This window comes from Lytechinus pictus, chromosome 16, assembly GCF_037042905.1.
Source record: "Lytechinus pictus isolate F3 Inbred chromosome 16, Lp3.0, whole genome shotgun sequence".
Taxonomy (NCBI): Eukaryota; Metazoa; Echinodermata; class Echinoidea; order Temnopleuroida; family Toxopneustidae; genus Lytechinus; species Lytechinus pictus.
The window spans coordinates 14,684,860-14,706,811 of NC_087260.1; the positions used below are offsets into that span (position 1 = coordinate 14,684,860).

Sequence of the window (21,952 nt, forward strand, 5' to 3'; positions counted from 1 at the left end):
CTAATACCGTCCAAAATGTCTAAAATACGAATGGTTCCTTAGTCCTGCTCCCAAACATTCAAAATCCATGTCATTTTCATCATACTCTCTAGATTTGTAGAGAAATATATTCTAAAGAAGTTAAGACATTACAAATTTGGGGTCCATATACTCGTTTTCAAATTATCAGTGTCCAAAGTATTGCGAATTGGCTTGAAACAGCCCAAAATGCACCGAAAACAAGCAAAAGTCTGTTAATACCGTCTAAAATGCGAGTGGTTCCGTGGTCTTGCTCCCAAACATTGAAAATCCCTGTCGTTTTCATCATACTTTGCACATACATACTTCAGCACCTGAATATTCCAAATATGCACAAATTAACACTGGTCCTTGTGCTTGATTTTTTGCTATAGAGCTTAAAAGTTAAACCAAAATGGATGATGTTCTTAAGAATTGCGCATCCAAAAGAATTCGGCATTTTTTAGACATCACGGGATCACAACATTGAGATTAAAGCCCTATTGCTCAGTCAAAATCCATGAAAATTTCATCAAATTTTGCAATATGATTAATAATTGTATCCGTAAGATGGATAATCTATCAATTGCTGTCAATTGTTTGCTCATTTAAGTCTAACAACACTCTAAGTTCTTAGAAATTGCGGGAAAGATACTCAACCTCAAAAATTTGAGAAGTATAACTTGAGAAGTATAAGAAATGCTGCACTTTATTCAAAACCCATGTCATTTTCACCAAACTTTGCAAAGTTGTACAGGAAGGTATACCTAAGAGGTGCAATCATTAAAAAAATATGTGTTTGTTTTCAAACTATCAGCACTCTTATTGGAGCAAATTTGCTTCTTAAAACACCCGAAAACGCGCCAAAAGCAGTATCTATGTGAGGAAATATTCCGAACCACTTTTCCATTTATTCATACTCGGGGGTCATATTCATCATACTTTGCAGCACTACAAAGAAACTATTTTGGAATTGTAGAGGAATTAAAATAAATGGTCCATGGAATAATTCCAGTTTATTAGCTTCATAAAATAACACATCAGATCTGCAGTTAATGTAGATAAGGAGAAAACTCAGCTCACATTACCTACAGCTGATTAAATCACAAGTTCATCCATTGTGACTTCAGCGCGCAGAGTGTAAAATATGCGCAGATCATGATGCGCACAAACATAACTGTGGAACGTCCTTAATAGAGCAAATTTGCTTCATAAAACACCCGAAAACGCGCCAAAGCAGTATTTATGTGAGGAAATATTCCGAACCACTTTTCCATTTATTCATACTCGGGGGTCATATTCATCATGCTTTGCAGCACTACAGAGAAACTATTTTGAAATTGTAGAGGAATTTAAAAAAATGGTCCATGGAATAATTCCAGTTTATTAGCTTCATAAAATAACACATCAGGGCCCTGTTGCAAAAAAGTTTATGTATTGATTTATGTCATGATTTATGTTACGATTTATGTCATACAGCATAAATCATGACATAAACACAACTCTTGACATAAATCCGTTGCATAAAGCTTTATGTCATAAATCACGACATAAAATCATGACATAAATCCCTTTGAATGACATAAATTTATGTCGTGATTAAAATCAAGACATAAACGGCGGCTTTCCACAAGAAGTGACTTAAGGGTAATTTTACGATTATTTTTTATAATTATGCCCTCTGTAATTTGAAGATATTTTGAGTTTTACTTGGAGTTTCGAAATAATTTTTGTGTCATTGGATAGCGTATGATGTATTCTTTCAATATTTGAAAAACTAACAATCATAAATCTTTCCCTTATTTTTATAAGCAAAACTAGGCCTAAGCATAATAGTTAATTTGTTTACTTCGTTGAGGATAGGACATTTTCCTTAGAATAATATCATAATTTATATCAACGTCACATATTTTTCAAGCACCACCCCTCCCTCCCGAAATAATGATAATAACTTTGACTTTCAGTCTAGAATCGCCCCTTTTGTGCTTAATTCAAATGTGATTAAACAAGAAATTTGGTACACACATCAATTGGATGACTTCAAGTCCGGTGTTGGCGTTGGTTGGAATGGCGATTGCTTCCCCTAGCTCCAAAACCTATTTTGAGTGTTAGAAATCATGTTGCCATGGTAACGGCATATTATATGACAACAAAATTGTAAAATACTTTCAGTTTTAATTTCTTCATCAATTTTCAACCAATTCTCTTGAAATTTGGTTCACACATTAAGAGGTAAAGGTGTGAGAGACACATATTTTGTGTGTGTCGGAAGTTGTGTTGCCATGGTTACAACATATTATAAGCCCCAAATTGGGTAAAAATCTATTGGTTCCAACTACTTGATTAGTTTTCAACCAATTCTCATGAAATTTGGCTCACGCATTGGTCTCGAGGTAAAGATATATACAGGACATTTTTTTGCATGTGTCGGAAATCGTGTTGCCTTGGTAACATTATATAATATGTCAAAAATTAGGCAAAAATTTTGTGGTTCAAACGACTTCATCAGTAATTCTCATGATTTGCTCACACATACATGTAGGTCTTGGGTAAAGATGGACAAGACATATTTTTCCCCATGTGTTGGAAACTTTTGCCATGGTAACGGCGTAGGGCAGGGGTATTAATCACCTTCATTGATAGTTCTAGTTTAATTTACCCAAAAGTTTTGCTCGCTCGCAGTTTTTAGAAATTTTTGCCCTTTACGCCATATCTGCCCTATAGAAATTTAAATTTCTAAAGCCATCCCCTAAACTAAAAGAAAACTCCTTCACGGAGAACAATATTTGTCAGTCAATTCCAAACCATGAACACCGATTGACAACCATGCATATATCCCTGTAATAATTTATTCATTATTTTGTATTTCTTTATAATTTCAATTGTCTATTTTATAAGCGTGTCATGGAACCCTCTTGCCAGTGCAGTTTAGGCGAGGGTAACGAATTTGGAAGCACAATGGAGCAATTTCGTCAAGAAAATATTGGACAGAAAAAATAAATAAATAGGCCTAAATAAAAATGTTCCTCATTTCCGACCAAAGGTCTAATCAGATGGTTTGGGTTTTTTGCCAAGATAAAAAAAAAAGGGGGGGTTTTCTTGCCCAAAACTGGCAATTGGAGATAGAGCGAGTTAGGGGGGGGGGACTTTAAAAAAATGCCCACTTATTGTCCAAATTCCAAGAGGAGTGAACATGAGGGACCACTACTCATCACAGCTTTGTGCCTAAATTGGGACACGTTCATGCCACCTATATCCCTTGATCCATACCTCTGTCACCCATCATTTATATTTTTTCATCTTTGAGCACCTGGCCATTTTCTTTCTATCTCTCTCTCATCAAATGTAATCCCCCCCCCCAAAAAAAAAAATGCTTTATCCTCTTTTCCCCTTTCATTATCATCCTCCCTCTGAGATTGGCCCACTATCATTCTCGGAACTTATCTCTCCAATTCTCAATATATCTATCTCTGTTAATGACTCCTTCACATTCATAGTTCTTTTTCTTTCCCTTTTCCCATTCTAATTCACCTCGCCCCCCCCCCTTTCTCTCTCATTATTCCTTATACAGTATAATCTTTGCATCTCTGGATCTTTCTCACTTTTATATGAAATTTCCTTTTAATTTCTCGCCCTTGCTACTTCAAATCTTCATCTCAATCAATTATTTTCCTAATTTGACAATTTATGGGACAATATTCAGAGTTCATAAAAAAAAAATCATACAATTTTCTACAAATATTAATTACTATTTCTAGTAGGGAAACAAGTGTGTTCTGAGGGGCAAATCATATTTTAACCACACCCCACCCCATCCCGATTCAATAAAAAAACGAACAAAGAGATGAAACAAAAAGAATGACATTTTATGTAAATTTATTACTTTTAAAATAAATACACAGTAAAATTTGTAAAACAATGCAATCTTGTTACCTTTCCCATGTCCTTTAATCATGACTGTATAAATATGATTTAAAGAGGTACATGGATTCAAATAAAACATAGTTATATCCTAAATGAATACAATACATGTACCTCAATCAAGTGTACAACTACAAACATGATACATAATAATACATCTTAAAAAACAAGAATAACTAAATCCTATTTTTATGCTTAATAAATATTTCCATTTAAAAGAGACAAAAATTTATGTAATATCATGAAGAGGAACTCACAGTGATGTTATTTATTCTTCTTCTCCTTTTCTCCTCTTCCACTCCTCCTCTTCTTTTTCTTCTTCATCTTCTTCTTTTCCTCCTCCTTTTTGGTTGTCTTCTTTTCTACTTATTATTCATTTGTATTATTATGACCTATCATCATTAACATAATAATTTTATGATAACAATCATAAAAAGATATCCACAATGTCAATATAATGATTATTATCTCTGAAAAAATGAAAATTAGTACTTTTGTTAATTTTCAAATCTTAAAGAGAATACTTCAGGGTACAGTCAGATAGTTCACTTGCCATGTGCAACCAGGTCCATGACGTCACGTCTTCATTAGTCTTGTCTCTTGAACAATCTGAAATAAGAAGATTCAGTGAAAACAACTTTAGCAACTCAACTTGATAATAGTAGAGTGTTCACATACATGTACATGCATGATGTATATCTTCAAGATTATGAAAGAGCCTTTTGAGATTGCAATCCCAGGCTTAAATAAAAAATATATATAAAGTAAAATAAAAAATGGGTTAATAGTCTCCGAATATTATTTTTTATACCCTTACATGGTTGTAAGAATATATTTCATTTCAATCAAGTCATTGGAGAAAATGTTCATATGTGGCGAAAAAATACAACACAAAATTGAGGTCAAGGTCATGTTTATTTATCAACTTGCCACCTCTCCCTTCTACTCCTACCACTATTTTATTCTTAAATGCACTTATATTGTGTTTATGCTTGTAAGCTCACATTGTTAGTCTCTTTGTTGAGATTCTAATAAAAAATATAAATCAACTGAATCTGAATCTCTTGCAAAAGTTAAGTGGATAATAATTGTTACAATAGTATGGATCCAATAGTCTTCCTACATTTTGTTTTAATTTTGACGTGTTACATTGTTTTTGCTCTTACATATTTTTGAGAATGCATTCCATAATTATATTGTCATTAATTGAAATATTAAGAGGGCTCAGTTGTCAATTGAAACTTGACTTTCTAAAAAAAATCATGAGATTGATACCATCCATTTTTGTGAGTAAATTTAAGATGAAATTATTACAAGATGTGGATGAATTGTAAAAGAGATTCATATTTGTAAATTAATAATATATAACAGTACATCGCATTTACAACCGCTCTTAAGAACAATAAAATAAATTAGAATAAATATTACCGTACAGTATACTTGTATTTACAAGTAGAATATTTAATAAACACAACTTTATATAAAAACTCACCTTCATACTAAAAGAGATTTCTTGTTCAATGGCACACAGTGGCAGAGTGTGTGGACTTCCATCTCCTTCCAGTTGCAATCCCCCTCTTTATTTCTACCTCTTCTCATCGTTTGTGTGGTTCAACTGTTAGGAAAGTGAATACCAAATTTTTAAGAGTAACAGATGAGATGAATTCATATTTACATTTTGTATAAACAACTGAAGTCCCTTCTTTAAAAAATATTTTAATCATTACAGATTTTGTCAAATATAATTTGACAGGGGTGTTGGGAGAGTTTCACTGGCTATTTTCAGAACTGTGTAAAAATGAATTATATCCATGAGTGCATTGAGAATACAAATCAAAGGCAAATAAGGAGTCATTCAACCTTGAAATGGTTTGATGAAAACACTAAGAAGGTTCAAATTTGAACCTTAGGGGTTGGTACAATAAGGAGTGCCAATAAGAGCAATTATGCTCATTTGTGCACCTTTATGGGTGTAGCAGATTTGAACCATGTAATTAAGGTTAATAGATTTGAACATTTTTAATGTTTAAGTAATACTATTATGCACCTTAAAAGGTAAAATGTTGCCCCGTTTATTGTGCAAACAAACATTTCTGGGTGCAAACAATAATGACATGGTCAATTTTTGCACCTTTTATCACTTAGGGTGCAATATTGCAAGGAGAGTACAAGTGTTTCATTTAGGCTTCAAATTCCTTTTTTCTGTTAGAAAAATATGTTAGAAAATTGATTTACACACGCAATATATGAATACTTCTAATGAAGATAGGTTTTGATAGGTAAGAAAATTGTAGGCCTTATAATTTTATTATTTATACAAAAATTAGGGATTTAAAAAAATTCAAATTGCCAATGTTTTTTTTCAAAAAAAAAGCACCCCTTTAATGATTTATCTAAAAAATCCTCTTTAGAGTAAATAGGTAAAAGAAATAGAATATAGTACAAAAAATTCTTGATAACAGTCACCAAGAGAATTTCAATTATCATGGTTATTTTATCCACAGATCAGAAACCAAATCTTGTAGTTACCGGTAATGGAAAGGACTTTTCTCCAAGCATATTACTTGTGCATTGGTTTAAAATTAATAGAAAAGGCATTTGATAAGGTTTTTAACCTGTTAAACAAATCAAAGAACTAAAATGTGCACTTTATCCTCAGAACTTCAGAAGTGTATTAAACTTATCAAACAGGTAGCTTGTCTACAGGCCAGCAGCCAGCTCGCAGAGAATATATTCAAATCAGACAACACAGAGGATACATACATGTAGATCTATTTTTTGTTGTTGACTGCATGTTTAACTTATTGCTTTTGTTAAAAATTGGAAGTCCAAAATATCAATCGAAGATGTACATTAATATCTATATTAGATATCAACATACAATGTAGTCATCAGTCTCACCAGACAAGTTTTTTTGTGAAATTACATGTCTTTTCAGTTTAGTGTTTAACTTAATTAGTTCAGTGTGTAATTCTCCCCCCCCCCTTCTTTCCCTTCCTGTTCAGTAGTCTCCAGTCTTGAACAGAGGGTTTTTTTTTTTATCACCTTTATTACACACCAATCACTTTTTTTTTCTTTTTTTTTCTTAACGGAGAGGACCCCCCCCCCAACTCGCTCATAGGGTCTTATACTCTACATGTTATTGCAGTGCACATCTACCAACTGATGAATCTTGACTAGATCTAGGCCTCTACCCCTGGCATTAGAAAACAATATTAGAGCTAGACTACCCTATTCCATAGCTCTATCAAAAACCCAGGGGGCTCCACCACCTTAGCGTACGCAGTGGAGGCCCCGCCTCCCAAAGGTCTAAGTTAGAACCTACAGTACTAGACTATTTGAATTTTGATATCAGAGTTAAGAAGCCAGGCTAAAGATTAGACATAGAATGGATCTACAGTAACATTTGTAGTTCTCGTAGATCTATAATGTTAGATAATCTATGATAGATAGGCCCTACAAATGATTAGCTTACTATTGATGTAAAGACAGTTTCAATTTTGGGCCCTAGAATATACAAATAAATTACAAGCGATCGCTCGTTCTGTATGAGCTAGATCTATTTCAGATCTCTTGTATTGCTAAACTAGATTGGGTACCGAATTAGGTCTCGATTTTGATCTATAATAAAAGCATGAATGGAAGGAACCCAGGCCAGACCCGGTCCAGGTCTGCACCACCTCATTCCCTGGCTAGAACCAAGGCCCAAACCGGGGTAGGCCTACATGTAGATCTAGTAAAGTAGTAATACAATGGTACAATTGGTAGGGCCAGCTCAGCTCACCAAGACAAATTTAAATTTCTTCGATCTAGATCTAGACCTGGGAGGTCTAGTGACTAGTCTAAGTCTAACTTAGACCCTAGATAGAAAACTAGATCAGAATAGATCTACTGACTACTGAAGATCTAGACTAGAACTTAAAAGGGGCCAAGCTAATATAGCTAATATAGCTAGGGCCTGGCCCTGCCTACCTCAGGCGAGGGCTCGTATATAGGCTCGAATACACTTCACTACCGCTACCCTCCGCTCCACCTATCTGATACTAGTGGAGCGGACGGTAGCGGTAGTGAAGTATACTATCTAGTGGAGCCTATACGAACCCTCGCTTGAGGTAGGCCATACCTACTAGGCTCTACTCTCTAGCCTAATTTTTTTTTAAATCTCCTAACATAGGCTCTGTTATAACTTATATAGGTCTGGGCTAGGCCCTAACTTATTCTTACTTAGTTTGTCTTACTCTTAGTTACTAACACTAACACTAACTGACTGAGGGCTAGAAAGTCTAGACTAGGGCCTGGCTCTGACGCGACGGTCAGTGAGTGACAGAGCTGGATAGACTCTAGGCCCTAACTAGAGGGTCTAGTCTAGTCGAATCTAATGCTAGGCCTAGACTAGATCTAACTTGTTAAGGTTAAAATTAAGACTCTAGAAAGACTACTGACTAGATTTAGATAATTAGAATTTTCCAGAAAGGGCGGGGGTGCTCTAAAAAAAAACCTTAAAAATCAATGTCCAAAACTCCAATATGTCGTGAAGATGAATCAAAACTGTTTTCTGTCGGTGTTCATTCCACGCATTATTCATGTCCATCCGACACAAGAACCTTAAAAACAATGTCCAATGTCGTGAAGATTATTTAAAACTGTTTTCTGACGGTGTTGATTCCATGCATTTTTTGTCTGCGTCAGACGCCGGAACCTCCGGCTAGCACTGCCGGCGTTGTACGGCTAAAAGCAGCCGGAGAGTTTACAAGCAATCATTGCATAAAATTGACGGCGATGATAATTCATTTAAAATATCTCTTAATACTTAGAAACTTTAATTTTTAGTCAGAACGTGAGATATATCTATTATCTATGATATATAACAGTGAAAATTAGATACATACCAAAATATGCCTCTATCCCGTCAAAATGGGAAGCCGATGACCCTTTTTCGCAAGAACTTGCTGTGGCTGAAAAATGACGACTTATGCAAAGTTTATGTCAACAGGCTCGTTCATGACTATTCAGTTTATGTAATGATGATTAATTCACGTCATAAGCTAAAACAATACATAAATATTTTTATGCAACGAAATTTATGTCAACGGCATAAGCTATGCATGATTTTATGTCATGATCAAAATTTATGTCATTATGACATAAATTTTTATGCAACAGGGCCCAGATCTGCAGTTAATGTAGATAAGGAGAAAAATCAGGGCCCTGTTGCAAAAAAGTTTATGTATTGATTTATGTCATGATTTATGTCACGATTTATGTCATACAGCATAAATCATGACATAAACACAAATATTGACATAAATCCGTTGCATAAAGCTTTATGTCATAAATCACGACATAACATCATGACATAAATCCATTTGAATGACATAAATTTATGTCGTGATTAAAATCAAGACATAACCTGCGGCTTTCTGCAATAAGTGACTTAAGGGTAATTTTAGGATTATTTTTTATAATTATGCCCTTTGTAATTTTGATGATATATTGAGTTTTACTTGGAGTTTCGAAATAATTTTTGTGTCATTGGATAGCCTAAGATGTATTCTTTCAATATTAAAAAATATAATTATCGTAAATATTTCCCTTATTTTTATAAGCAAAGCTAGGCCTAAGCATAAAAGTTATTGTGTTTATTTTTTTAGGATAGGACATTTTCCTTAGAATAATATTATAATTTAATATATCAACGTCTCATGTTTTTCAAGCACCACCCCTCCCTCCCGAAATAATGATAATAACTTTGACTTTCAGTCTAGAATCGCCCCTTTTGTGCTTAATTCAGATGTGATTAAACAAGAAATTTGGTACACACATTGGATGACTTCAAGTCCGGTGTTGGCGTTGGTGTTGGAATTGCGATTGCTTCCCCTAGCTCAAAAACCTATTTTGTGTGTTAGAAATCATGTTGCCATGGTAACGGCATATTACATGACAAAAAATTGGTAAAATACTTTCAGTTTTAATTTCTTCATAAATTTTCAACCAATTCTCTTGGAATTTGGTTCACACATTGAGTGAGAGGTAAAGGTGTGAGAGACACATATTTTGTGTGTGTTGGAAGTTATGTTGCCATGGTTACAACATATTATAAGCCCCAAATTGGGTAAAAATATATTGGTTCCAACTACTTGATTAGTTTTCAACCAATTCTAATGAAATTTGGCTCACACATTGGTCTCGAGGTAAAGACAAATACATGACATTTTTTTACATGTGTCGGAAATCGTGTTACCATGGTAACATTATATAATATGTCAATACCACTGTCACCCATCATTTATATTTTTTCATCTTTGAGCACCTGGCCATTTTCTGTCTATCTCTCTCTCATCAAATGTAATCCCCCCCCCCAAAAAAAAAATGCTTTATCCTCTTTTCCCCTTTCATTATCATCCTCCCTCCGAGATTGGCCCACTATCATTCTCGGAACTTATCTCTTCAATTCTCAATACATCTGTTAATGACTCCTTCACATTTATAGTACTTTTTCTTTCCCTTTCCCATTCTACTTCACCTCGCCCCCCCCTCTCATTATTCCCTATATATATATATATATCTTTGCATCTCTGGATCTTTCTCACTTTTATATGAATTTCCTTTTAATTTCTCGCCCTTCCTACTTCAAATCTTCATCTCAATCAATTATTTTCCTAATTTGACAATTTATGGGACAATATTCAGAGTTCATAAAAAAACAATCATACAATTTTCTACAAATATTAATTACTATTTTTAGGAGGGAAACAAGTGTGTTCTGAGGGGCAAATCATATTTTTACCACACCCCACCCCCTCCCGATTCAATAAAAAAAAACGAACAAAGAGATGAAGCAAAAAGAATGACATTTTATGTAAATTTTATTACTTTTAAAATAAAATCACACTAAAATTTGTAAAACAATGTAATCTTGTTACCTGTCCAATGTCCTTTAATCATGACTGTATAAATATGATTCAAAGGTCAAATCCACCCCAGAAAATGTTGATTTAAATAAAAAGAGAAAAATCTAACTAGCAAAACGCTGAAAATTTCATCAAAATCGGATGTAAAATAAGAAAGTTATGACATTTTAAAGTTTTGCTTATTTTTCACAAAACATTGTATGCACAACTCAAACGAGACAGTCGATGATGTCCCTAACTCACTATTTCTTTTGTTTTTCATTGTTTGAATTATACTATATTTCTTCTTTTTTATAGATTTGACAATAAGGAACAACTTGACTGATCATATAGTATTAAACAATGCTCATTCCACATGTTCAGGGAGGAATTAATCGTTCTTTCACTTGACAATGAGGAGAAAAATTGAATATTCCATATTTCATATTATAAAATACCAAAGAAATAGTGAGTGGATGACGTCATCAGTCACCTCATTTGCATACCCACCAGAATGTGCATATAACTGTTTTGTGAAATTAAGCAAAACTTTAAAATGTCATTACTTTCTTATTTTACATCCGATTTTGATGAAATTTTCAGTGTTATGCTTGTTGGATTTTTCTCTTTTTATTCAAATCAACTTTTTGTTGGGGTGGACTTGTCCTTTAAAGAGGTACATGGATTCAAATAAAACATATTATTTATATCCTAAATGAATACAATACATGTACCTCAATCAAGTGTACAACTACAAACATGATACATAATAATACATCTTAAAAAACAAGAATAACTAAATCCTATTTTTATGCTTAATAAATATTTTCATTTAAAAGAGACAAATATTTATGTAATATCATGAAGAGGAACTCACAGTGATGTTATTTATTCTTCTCCTTTTCTCCTCTTCCACCCCTCCTCTTCTTTTTCTTCTTCATCTTCTTCTTTTCCTCCTCATTTTTGGTTGTCTTCTTTTCTACTTATAATTCATTTGTATTATTATGACCTATCATCATTAACATTATAATAATTTTATGATAACAATCATAAAAAGATATCCACAATGTCAATATAATGATTATTATCTCTGAAAAAATGAAAATGATTACTTTTGCTCATTTTCAAATCTTAAAGCGAATACTTCAGGGTACAACCAGATAGTTCCCTTGCCATGTGCAACCAGGTCCATGTCGTCACGTCTTCAACAGTCTTGACTCTTGAATAATCTGAAATTATAAGAATAATAAGTGAAAACAACTTTAGCAACTCAACTTTATAATAGTAGAGTGTTCACTTACATGTGCATGTATGATGTATCTCTTCAAGATTATGAAAGAGCCTTTTGAGATTGCAATCACAGGCTTAAATAAAAAAAATGTATATAATGTAAAATTAAAAAATGGGTTAATAGTCTCCGAATATTATTTTGTTTACCCTTATATGGTTGTAAGAATATATTTCATTTCAATCAAGTCATTGGAGAAAATGTTCATATTTGGCGAAAAAATACAACAACACAAAATTGAGGTCAAGGTCATGTTTATGTTATCAACTTGCGACCTCTCCCTTCTACTCCTACCACTATTTTATTCCTAAATGCACTTATATTGTGTTTATACTTGTAAGCTCACATTGTTAGTCTCTTTGTTGAGATGAATTGTATGAGATGAATTGTAAAAGAGATTCATATTTGAAAATGAATGATATATAACAGTACATCACATTTACAACCGCTCTTAAAAACAATAAAATAAATTAGAATAAATATTACCGTATAGTATACTATACTTGTATTTACAAGTAGAATATTCAATAAACACAACTTTATATAAAAACTTACCTTCATACTAAAAGAGATTTCTTGTTCAATGGCACACAGTGGCAGAGTGTCTGGACTTCCATCTCCTTCCAGTTGCAATCCCCCTCTTTATTTCTACCTCTTCTCACCGTTTGTGTGGTTCAACTGTTAGGAAAGTGAATACAAAATTTTTAATAGTGACATATGAGAATGAATTCATATTTACATTTTGAATAAACAACTGAAGTTCCTTCTTTAAAAAAAATATTTTAATCATTACAGATTTTGTCAAATATATTTGACAGGGGTGTTGGGACAGTTTCACTGGCTATTTTCAGAACTGTGTAAAAATGAATTCTATCCATGAGTGCATTGAGAATACTAATCAAAGGCAAATAAGGTCTAGTCATTCAACCTTGAAATGGTTTGATGAAAACACTAAGAAGGTTCAAATTTGAACCTTAGGGGTTGGTACAATAAGGAGTGCCAATGAGCGCAATTATGCTCATTTGTGCACCTTTATGGGTGTAGCAGATTTGAACCATGTAATAAAGGTTAAAAGATTTGAACATTTTTAATGTTTAAGTAATACTATTATGCACCTTAAAAGGTAAAATGTTGCCCCTTTTATTGTGCAAACGAACATTTCTGGGTGCAAACAATAATGACAAGGTCAATTTTTGCACCTTTATCACTTAGGATGCAATATTGCAAGGAGAGTACAAGTGTTTCATTAAGGCTTCAAATTCCTTTTTTCTGTTAGAAAAATGATTTACACACGCAATATGTGAATACTTCTAATGAAGATAGGTTTTGATAGGTAAGAAAATTGTAGGCCTTATAATTCTATTATTTATACAAAAAATTTGGGATTTTAAAAAATTCAAATTGCCAAGGTTTTTTTTTCAAAAAAAAAGCACCCCTTTAATAATTTATCTGAAAAATCCTTTAGAGTAAATAGGTAAAGGAAATAGAAAATAGTATAAAAAATTCTCGATAACAGTCACCAAGAGAATTTCAATTATCATGGTTATTTTTATCCACAGATCAGAAACCAAATCTTGTAGTTACCGGTAATGGAAATGCCTTTTCTCCAAACATATTACTTGTGCATTGGTTTAAAATTAATAGAAAAGGCATTTGATAAGGTTTTTAACCTGTTAAACAAATCAAAGAACTAAAATGTGCACTATATCCTCAGAAGTGTATTAAACTTAGCAAACAGGTAGCTTGTCTACAGGCCAGCAGCCAGCTTGCAGAGAATATATTCAAATCAGAAAACACAGAGGATACATACATGTAGATCTCTTTTTTTTTTTACTGCATGTTCAACTCATTGCTTTTGTTAAAAATTGGAAGAGTCTAAAATATAAATCGAAGATGTACATTAATATCTATATTAGATATCAACGTACAATGTAGTCATCAGTCTCATCAGACAAGTTTTTTGTGAAATTACATGTCTTTTCAGTTCAGTGTTTAAATTAATTAGTTCAGTGCGTAATTCTTCTCCCCCCCCTTCTTTCCCATCCTGTTCAGTAGTCTCCAGTCTTTGTTAACACAGAGGGTGTCCCAGGGTTTTCTATATTATTTTATCACAATACACACCAATCATTTCATTTTTTTTTGCTTAACAGAGAGGGACCCCCCCCCCCAACTCGCTCCTAGGGCTAGGGTCTAATACTCTACATGTTATTGTAGTGCACATCTTCCAACTGATGAATCTTGACTAGATCTAGGCCTCTACCCCTGTCATTAGAAAACAATATTAGAGCTAGACTACCCTATTCCATAGCTCTATCATAAACCCAGGGGGCTCCACCACCGTAGCGTAGGCAGCAGAGGCCCCGCCTTCCAAAGGTCTAAGTTAGAACCTACAGTACTAGACTCAATTTGAATTTTAATGTCAGAGTTAAGAAGCCAGGCTAAAGATTAGACATAGAATGGATCTAGAGTAACATTTGTAGTTCTAGTAGATCCATAGTGTTAGATAATCTATGATAGATAGGCCCTACAAATGATTAGCTTACTAATGATGCAAAGACAGTTTCAATTTTGGGCCCTAGAATATACAAATAAATTACAAGCAATCGCTCGTTCTGCCTGAGCTACATCTATTTCAGATCTCTTGTATTGCTAAACTAGATTGGGTCCCGAATTAGGTCTCGATTTTGATCTATAATAAAAGCATGAATGGAAGGAACCCAAGCCAGACCCGGTCCAGGGGCAGGGCTGCACCACCTCATTCCCTGGCCAGAACCAAGGCCCAAACCGGGGTAGGCCTACATGTAGATCTAGTAAAGCAGTAATACAATGGTAGAGCCAGCTCGGCTAACCAAGACAAATTAAAATTTCTTAGATCTAGATCTAGACCTGGGAGGTCTAGTGACTAGTCTAAGTCTAACTAAGACCCTAGATAGAAAACTAGATCAGAATATATCTACTGACTACTGCAGATCTAGACTAGAACTTAAAAGGGGCCAAGCTAATATAGCTAATATAGGCTTTGGGCCTGGCCCTGTCTACCTCAGGCGAGGGCTCGTATACTATAGGCTCCAATACACTTCACTACCGCTACCCTCCACTCAACCTATCTCATTTGTATCTGATAGTGGAGCGGACGGTAGCGGTAGTGAAGTATGTACTAACTACTATCTATAGTGGAGCCTATACATGTACGAACCCTCGCTTGAGGTAGGCCATACCTAGGCTCTACTCTCTAGCCTAATTCTTTTTTATCTACTAATATAGGCTCTGTTATAACTTATTATAGGTCTGGCCTGGCTAGGCCCTAACTTATTCTTACTTAGTTTGTCTTAGACTTTACTGAGGGCTAGAAAGTCTAGGGCCTGGCTCTGACGCGACGGTCAGTGAGTGACAGAGCTGGATAGACTCTAGTCTAGGCCCTAACTAGAGGGTCTAGACTAGTCTAGTCGAATCTAACATTAGGCCTAGACTAGATCTAACTTGTTAACGTTAGAATTTAGACTCTAGAAATACTACCAATATACTGACTAGATTTAGAATTTTCCAGAAAGGGCGGGGGTGCTCTAAAAAAAACCTTAAAAATCAATGTCTAATATGTCGTGAAGATGAATTAAAACTGTTTTCTGTCGGTGTTCATTCCACGCATGTTCATCCGACATGCATGTTCATCCGACACGCATGTTCATCCGACACAGGAACCTTAAAAACAATGTCCAATGTCGTGAAGATCATTTAAAACTGTTTTCTGACGGTGTTGATTCTATGCATTATTTGTCTGTGTCAGACGCCGGAACTTCCGGCTAGCACTGCCGGCGTTGTACGGCTAAAAGCAGCCGGAGAGTTTACAAGCAATCATTGCATAAAATTGACGGCGATAATGATTAATTTAAAATATCTCTTTATACTAAGAAACTTTAATTTTTAGTCAGAACGTGAGATAGATCTATTATCTATGATATATAACAATGAAATTGGATACATACCAAAATATGCCTCTATCCCGTCAAAATGGGAAGCCGATGACCCTTTTTCGCAAGAACTTGCTGCGGCTGAAAATGACAACTTATGCCAAGTTTATGTCAACAGGCTCGTTCATGACTATTCAGTTTATGTAATGATGATTAAATCGCGTCATAAGCTAAAACAATACATAAATATTTTTATGCAACAGAATTTATGTCAACGGCATAAGCTATGCATCGATTTTATGTCATGATCGAAATTTATGTCATAATGACATAAATTTTTTTGCAACAGGGCCCAGCTCACATTACCTACAGTTGATTAAATCACAAGTTCATCCATTGTGACGTCAGCGCGCAGAATGTAAAATATGCGCAGATCATGATGCGCACAAACATAACTGTGGAACGTCCTTAAGACGCGCATTTAGTCCAATGTGGGTAAAAAAAAATACCCAGCAAACATGCATGTTCCATTTCTACCCAATATTAGATAACATTTTTACTAGGTGTTTTTAGAGTAAAAAGAGCATGTGGCTAAACATATCTTGTTGTTTTTTTTACTTCAATTCACACAATGATATTTCACTTGCTTTACGCTTTTATTAGCTTTGTGAGAGAAGCATTATATTTTGTACTTAAAATGCCTGTATCTAGATCAGTAAATCAATAGCTTGCGTCAGTGTATTTTAGTTAGCTATTCGGTTAGTTTATTCCTACAAACACTCCTTGTACATTTCTAAATGTTCCTTTCAAAGCAGAATATTAACAATAAAATCAGATAGCGCTTCGCGATAGCATTGTTCGTTAATAGTGTAGTGAGATTCTGATCTGCTTCATGAGTTCAAACGCTGCAGTAATTTTTATCAGTATAACAAACAAAAATCGGCTCAGGTTTTGCGCTCGCATCAATATTTGAGAGTGAAATTCACACCTTGTTTATGAATTCGAACAGCACTTTAATTTTCCCCTTTTCATACAAGTATAATTATTTAAAAACAATCACCTCTTGCTTCGCGATCACATTGGTTAAAAATGAGATTAATGTGCTTTTCGTGTATTAAAAATGTCAATTTTCAGGTTAGTCTATACCTACAACCTATCAGCTCGCGCTCGCACAATTGACCGGGTAATTTTTTTGTAAATAAAATGAATGGATAAAATGTATTTAAATTTCAGCATTTATGGAACTACCTCCCGACATACACGTTTGAAATTTGGGTCTTCGAGGAGTCGAAAGTGAAAGTTACAAGGGGCGGATTCAGGATTTTCCAAGGGGGGGGCACATTTTCCCGAGGAAAAAATTGACAAGCAAAAAAAGGGGGAAGTTACCACCCCGTGTCATGCACATTTGACGAAGCTGAATCCGAGTCGACGTTCATGGTCACAAACACGAGCTTATATTTAGTTAATTCACTCGTTGATAGTTCCAAAATATTAGATATTTCCTAACTATATAGCACATTAAAAAATCAGACTTCATGACAGGGGCCGCGGAACGGTATTCAAAGTGGGAGCTAAGCCCAAAGTGGGGGACTGACCATGCAAAAATCACAATCATATGGTCATTTTTACGTTTTTGTACACGGTTTTGGAAAAAAGTGGGGGCTGAAGCAGATTCACTTAAAGGTAAATGCTAGTTTTGGTAACGATATCAAAATGAGTTCGTACAGAATCCAATGAAATGACCACCAAAGTGTCTGTTTGTATAAATAAAACGCATGTGCCAAAGGATTCTGGAAGAAATTGTGTAATTGCTGAGAAATCAGCAAATAAGCACAAGATTCGGGTAGAGCGTCGGGCCCGACGCTCAAAGCAATAATTATACACTGTCCCACGTGCGCTTATCTGTGTTGGGGAAGTTCAGTCTGAACATTTTTCAGCGTAGATTTCAAGATTTCACAAAGTTCAGTTTATGTAACTATACCAGATCTAGATCCTCGATGATATACTGACAATTAAGCCTGGTTTTACAGACTTTCTCATGAAATCAGTGCCTGCAACTACTGGAATTTCTCTTTAAACAGACAAGATTCATTTCTCCCTTTAAAAGGGGGTATTTAAAAAAATACTACTGAATAAATATTCACTGACTTAAATGAAAATAACACTGAAACACATACTTCTCGCAACAACAAAAAACACACATTGTAGGACCAAGCGCTTGCTCCCTCCTCAGCTTCAGATAGTATTATAATTTATAATTGTATTCCTGGGTTGCCACGCAGTCAAGCTTATAGTGGCAAATCCTGCAACCTTTAGTAAAATCGTTACGTTATATAAAGTACAACTTTGTTTTTTGTTTTGATTGTCAGATACTTGGCTATATATGCCTATGTACTCTATTTATTATATTTTCTCTATTAATTTGTATAAATTATGTAAAAGAAATTGCAGAAATCGATTAAATGAATGAATGAATGAATGAATGAATAGATGGCTTCGACGAATCAATCTACTTTATCATCGTAATTTCGTTTATATGAATGTTTGTATAAGAGTGCGTGAGATTATATTGATCTAAAAAAATATGAACCGAGTGAATGACAGACCAATGAAGGTCATGCTTGATGCGACGGTATAATATTCAGATCAAACACATTGAAGTTAAGAAATAGTAACCCAGGACCAAAATCCAATTGAAACCAGTTGGATTTCCAACTGGTTTCAATTGGTTTCAATTGGTTTCAACTGGTTTCAATTGGTTTTAACTGGAATTTAACAATTTCCAGTTGAAACCAGTTGGGCAACTGGAAATCCTAACTGGAACCAGTTGGGTAACTGGAAATGACTTCCAATTGGAAATGATTTCTAACTGGAACCATGTTGAGTAACTGGAAATCCCAACTGGAACCAGTTGGGCAACTGGAAATCCTAACTGGAACCAGTTGGGTAACTGGAAATGACTTCCAATTGGAAATGATTTCTTACTGGAACCAGTTGAGTAACTGGAAATCCCAACTGGAACCAGTTGGGCAACTGGAAATCCTAACTGGAACCAGTTGGGTAACTGGAAATGACTTCCAATTGGAAATGATTTCTAACTGGAACCAGTTGGGCAACTGGAAATCCTAACTGGAACCAGTTGGGTAACTGGAAAGGACTTCCAACTGGAAATGACTTCTAACTGGAACCAGTTGAGTAACTGGAAATCCCAACTGGAACCAGTTGGGCAACTGGAAATCCTAACTGGAACCAGTTGGGTAACTGGAAATGACTTCCAATTGGAAATGATTTCTTACTGGAACCAGTTGAGTAACTGGAAATCCCAACTGGAACCAGTTGGGCAACTGGAAATCCTAACTGGAACCAGTTGGGTAACTGGAAATGACTTCCAATTGGAAATGACTTCTAACTGGAACCAGTTGGGCAACTGGAAATCCTAACTGGAACCAGTTGGGTAACTGGAAAAGACTTCCAACTGGAAATGATTTCTAACTGGAACCAGTTGGGCAACTGGAAATCCTAACTGGAACCAGTTGGGTAACTGGAAATGACTTCCAACTGGAAATGATTTCTAACTGGAACCAGTTGGGTAACTGGAAATCCTAACTTGAACCATTCAGTTGTGTAACTGGAAATCCTAACTGGTACCAATTGGGTAACTGAGATGACTTCTAACTGGAAAGATGGGTAACTGGAAATGAATTCTAATTGGAACCAGTTGGGTAACTGGAAATTATTTCCAATTGGTTTCCAATTGGAAATTTTCCAGTTACCCAACTGGATCCAATTGAAACCAGTTAATTTGCATATTATTTGCCAGTGTGCACAGATTAATGTTTTATGAGATTAATCATCATTAACAATGTATCTATTTAATTCTTTACAATTTCAAGTACCACACTTTTTAAAGATTAGTATTTAGAATACTTAGCAGTGAAAACCATGTTCATAAATGTTATAGATTATAATTAAAACAGATTAAAGGATAATTAGGACACCACTAACTGTTACCAAATTACATCAAATAAAAGTACATATATTTGAAGATCTTCCATATAAATATATACACATGAAAGTCTGTATTTTATCAATGCCCTTTACATTGGTATTAATAGACATATAACACTGCTTCTGTGTTGGCATGAGAAATAGTTAGTGCAAATGCTAATTAATTTGTAACTAATTAAGTTCGTTCCAACTGGAAGTTCCAATTGGATCCAGTTGGAAACCAATTGGTTTCAACTGGTTCCAGTTGAAACCAGTTGCCTCCAATTGGTTTCAACTGGAACCAATTGAAACCAGTTGCCTCCAATTGGATTCAATTGGTTTTAATAGGGAAATTGGAACAACTGGAACCAATTGACAACAATTGCCAACTGGTTCCAGTTGCCTAATTGGTTTTAACTGGAACCAATTGGCAACTGGTTTTCAATTGGTTTTTAACTGGAACCAATTGGCAACTGGTTTTCAATTGGAACCAGTTGTTCCAATTTCCCTATTGAAACCAGTTGGCCAACTGGTTTCAATTGGTTTTGCCCTAATTGGTTTTAACTGGATTTTGGTCCTGGGAACTGTTCTAAAATTTAATGTCAATGTTTACAAGGGCAATGTTATGTTTATTTTATCCACTTGCAAGTTGAATCATTTTGTAAGTATTTTCTTTTTGTTTTCATAATCCTGAATGGGGAAAAAAAATTAAAAAAATAAAATAATAAAATAATAAATAAGGGAAAGTGTTAAACATTGGCGTATAGGTTAGGTACACACCCCTCGCCCCATCTTTCTTTCTTTCTTTCTTAGTTTTCTTTCTTTCTGTTTTGAAGCCCCATGTACGCCAAGTAATTAAACTAGAAGTTGGCCCAAGTTGAACAGAATTTAATACAATGGGAGAACATGTGTTGGTTTCACAAGCAGATCGTGGGCGACTAAGAGTTTCTACCTATCATTAATCATTATGATGAACAATTATGAGGGTGGTCAGTTTTTCGTCCATCATCTGTAGGGCATATAGTTATTCGTACTATGTGTGACAGTGACATCACACATTATGATCGCATCACCAATCGGGGCCACTGATCTAATATGATCATGTGATCGGGGCTCGTCATCGCGTCTCGACTACCTATATTTTTTTTAATTTGATTTTATTTTATTGCATTCATATCAGGCGCGTACGCGGAGGGGGTTACATGGGTTGAACCCTCCCCCCTCAGTTTTTTAAACATTTTTTCTGTCATTTTCTTTTGTTACGAAAAGACCTAATTTTTCTTTAAAAAATTGTGTGTAAACTTTTTTTTCTTCAAAAATCCTGCGCCACGCTTCTAATTTATATCATTCGTTTTAGGCTTAGTACATTTTTCCATAACATAATAATACATCTTCCATAACATAACAAACATGATATATAATGAAGTGAGAAAATGGGAATTGGGATAGAAAAGGAGGAAAAATTAATAAAAAGGATGAGTAATGCTCTCTGTTGTGTATATCTGTATTACCTCTATTAGTCCACTAAAGGAGAACGTTAATAAACCGTCTCCCCCCGGGCTTCCCCCTTCCCAATATTAGTACTTATAAGAATTGTTCCTATCAATCATATTGGAGCTTTCCTTGAACAACATGATGATTGTGATGATTGTCGTTTTGCAAAAAAAAAGTACAAAACAATGAGTATAAAAAATATATATGCCTAACCTAGGATCGAGGTGATACCTCCTAACCTTGCAATTAAGAATTCCTCATATTGCAAAAACATTTCTTTTGCGGATAAAACTTGTCGAGTGGTATTATAATCAAGGCAAATGGGGGAAACAGTTTAAAAATCTTCATAATCTGCTAAAAAAATATTTATGAAAAACTGGGCTTTACACTCAATTTCTTGCACACACAGTCAAAAACAACAATAGCATGTACCCCCCCCCCAGTCCTTGGGGGGGGGGGGTAATCGC

The 21,952-nt window shown here is 34.7% G+C and overlaps 2 long non-coding RNA genes across 2 annotated transcripts; both read right to left on the reverse strand.

Moving 5' to 3' along the window:
* Positions 1-3,856: 3,856 nt before the first annotated feature.
* LOC135157120 (uncharacterized) lies at positions 3,857-9,045 on the reverse strand. The gene is made up of 3 exons (XR_010296157.1): positions 8,808-9,045; positions 5,411-5,533; positions 3,857-4,527 (listed from the first exon to the last, which is right to left on the reverse strand). It is a non-coding gene; the product is annotated as an uncharacterized LOC135157120 (long non-coding RNA).
* A 1,721-nt stretch (positions 9,046-10,766) lies between these two features.
* Positions 10,767-16,163, reverse strand: LOC135157072 (uncharacterized). Its single transcript, XR_010296147.1, has 3 exons — positions 16,080-16,163; positions 12,652-12,774; positions 10,767-12,037 (listed from the first exon to the last, which is right to left on the reverse strand). It is a non-coding gene; the product is annotated as an uncharacterized LOC135157072 (long non-coding RNA).
* Between the last annotated feature and the right edge of the window lie 5,789 nt (positions 16,164-21,952).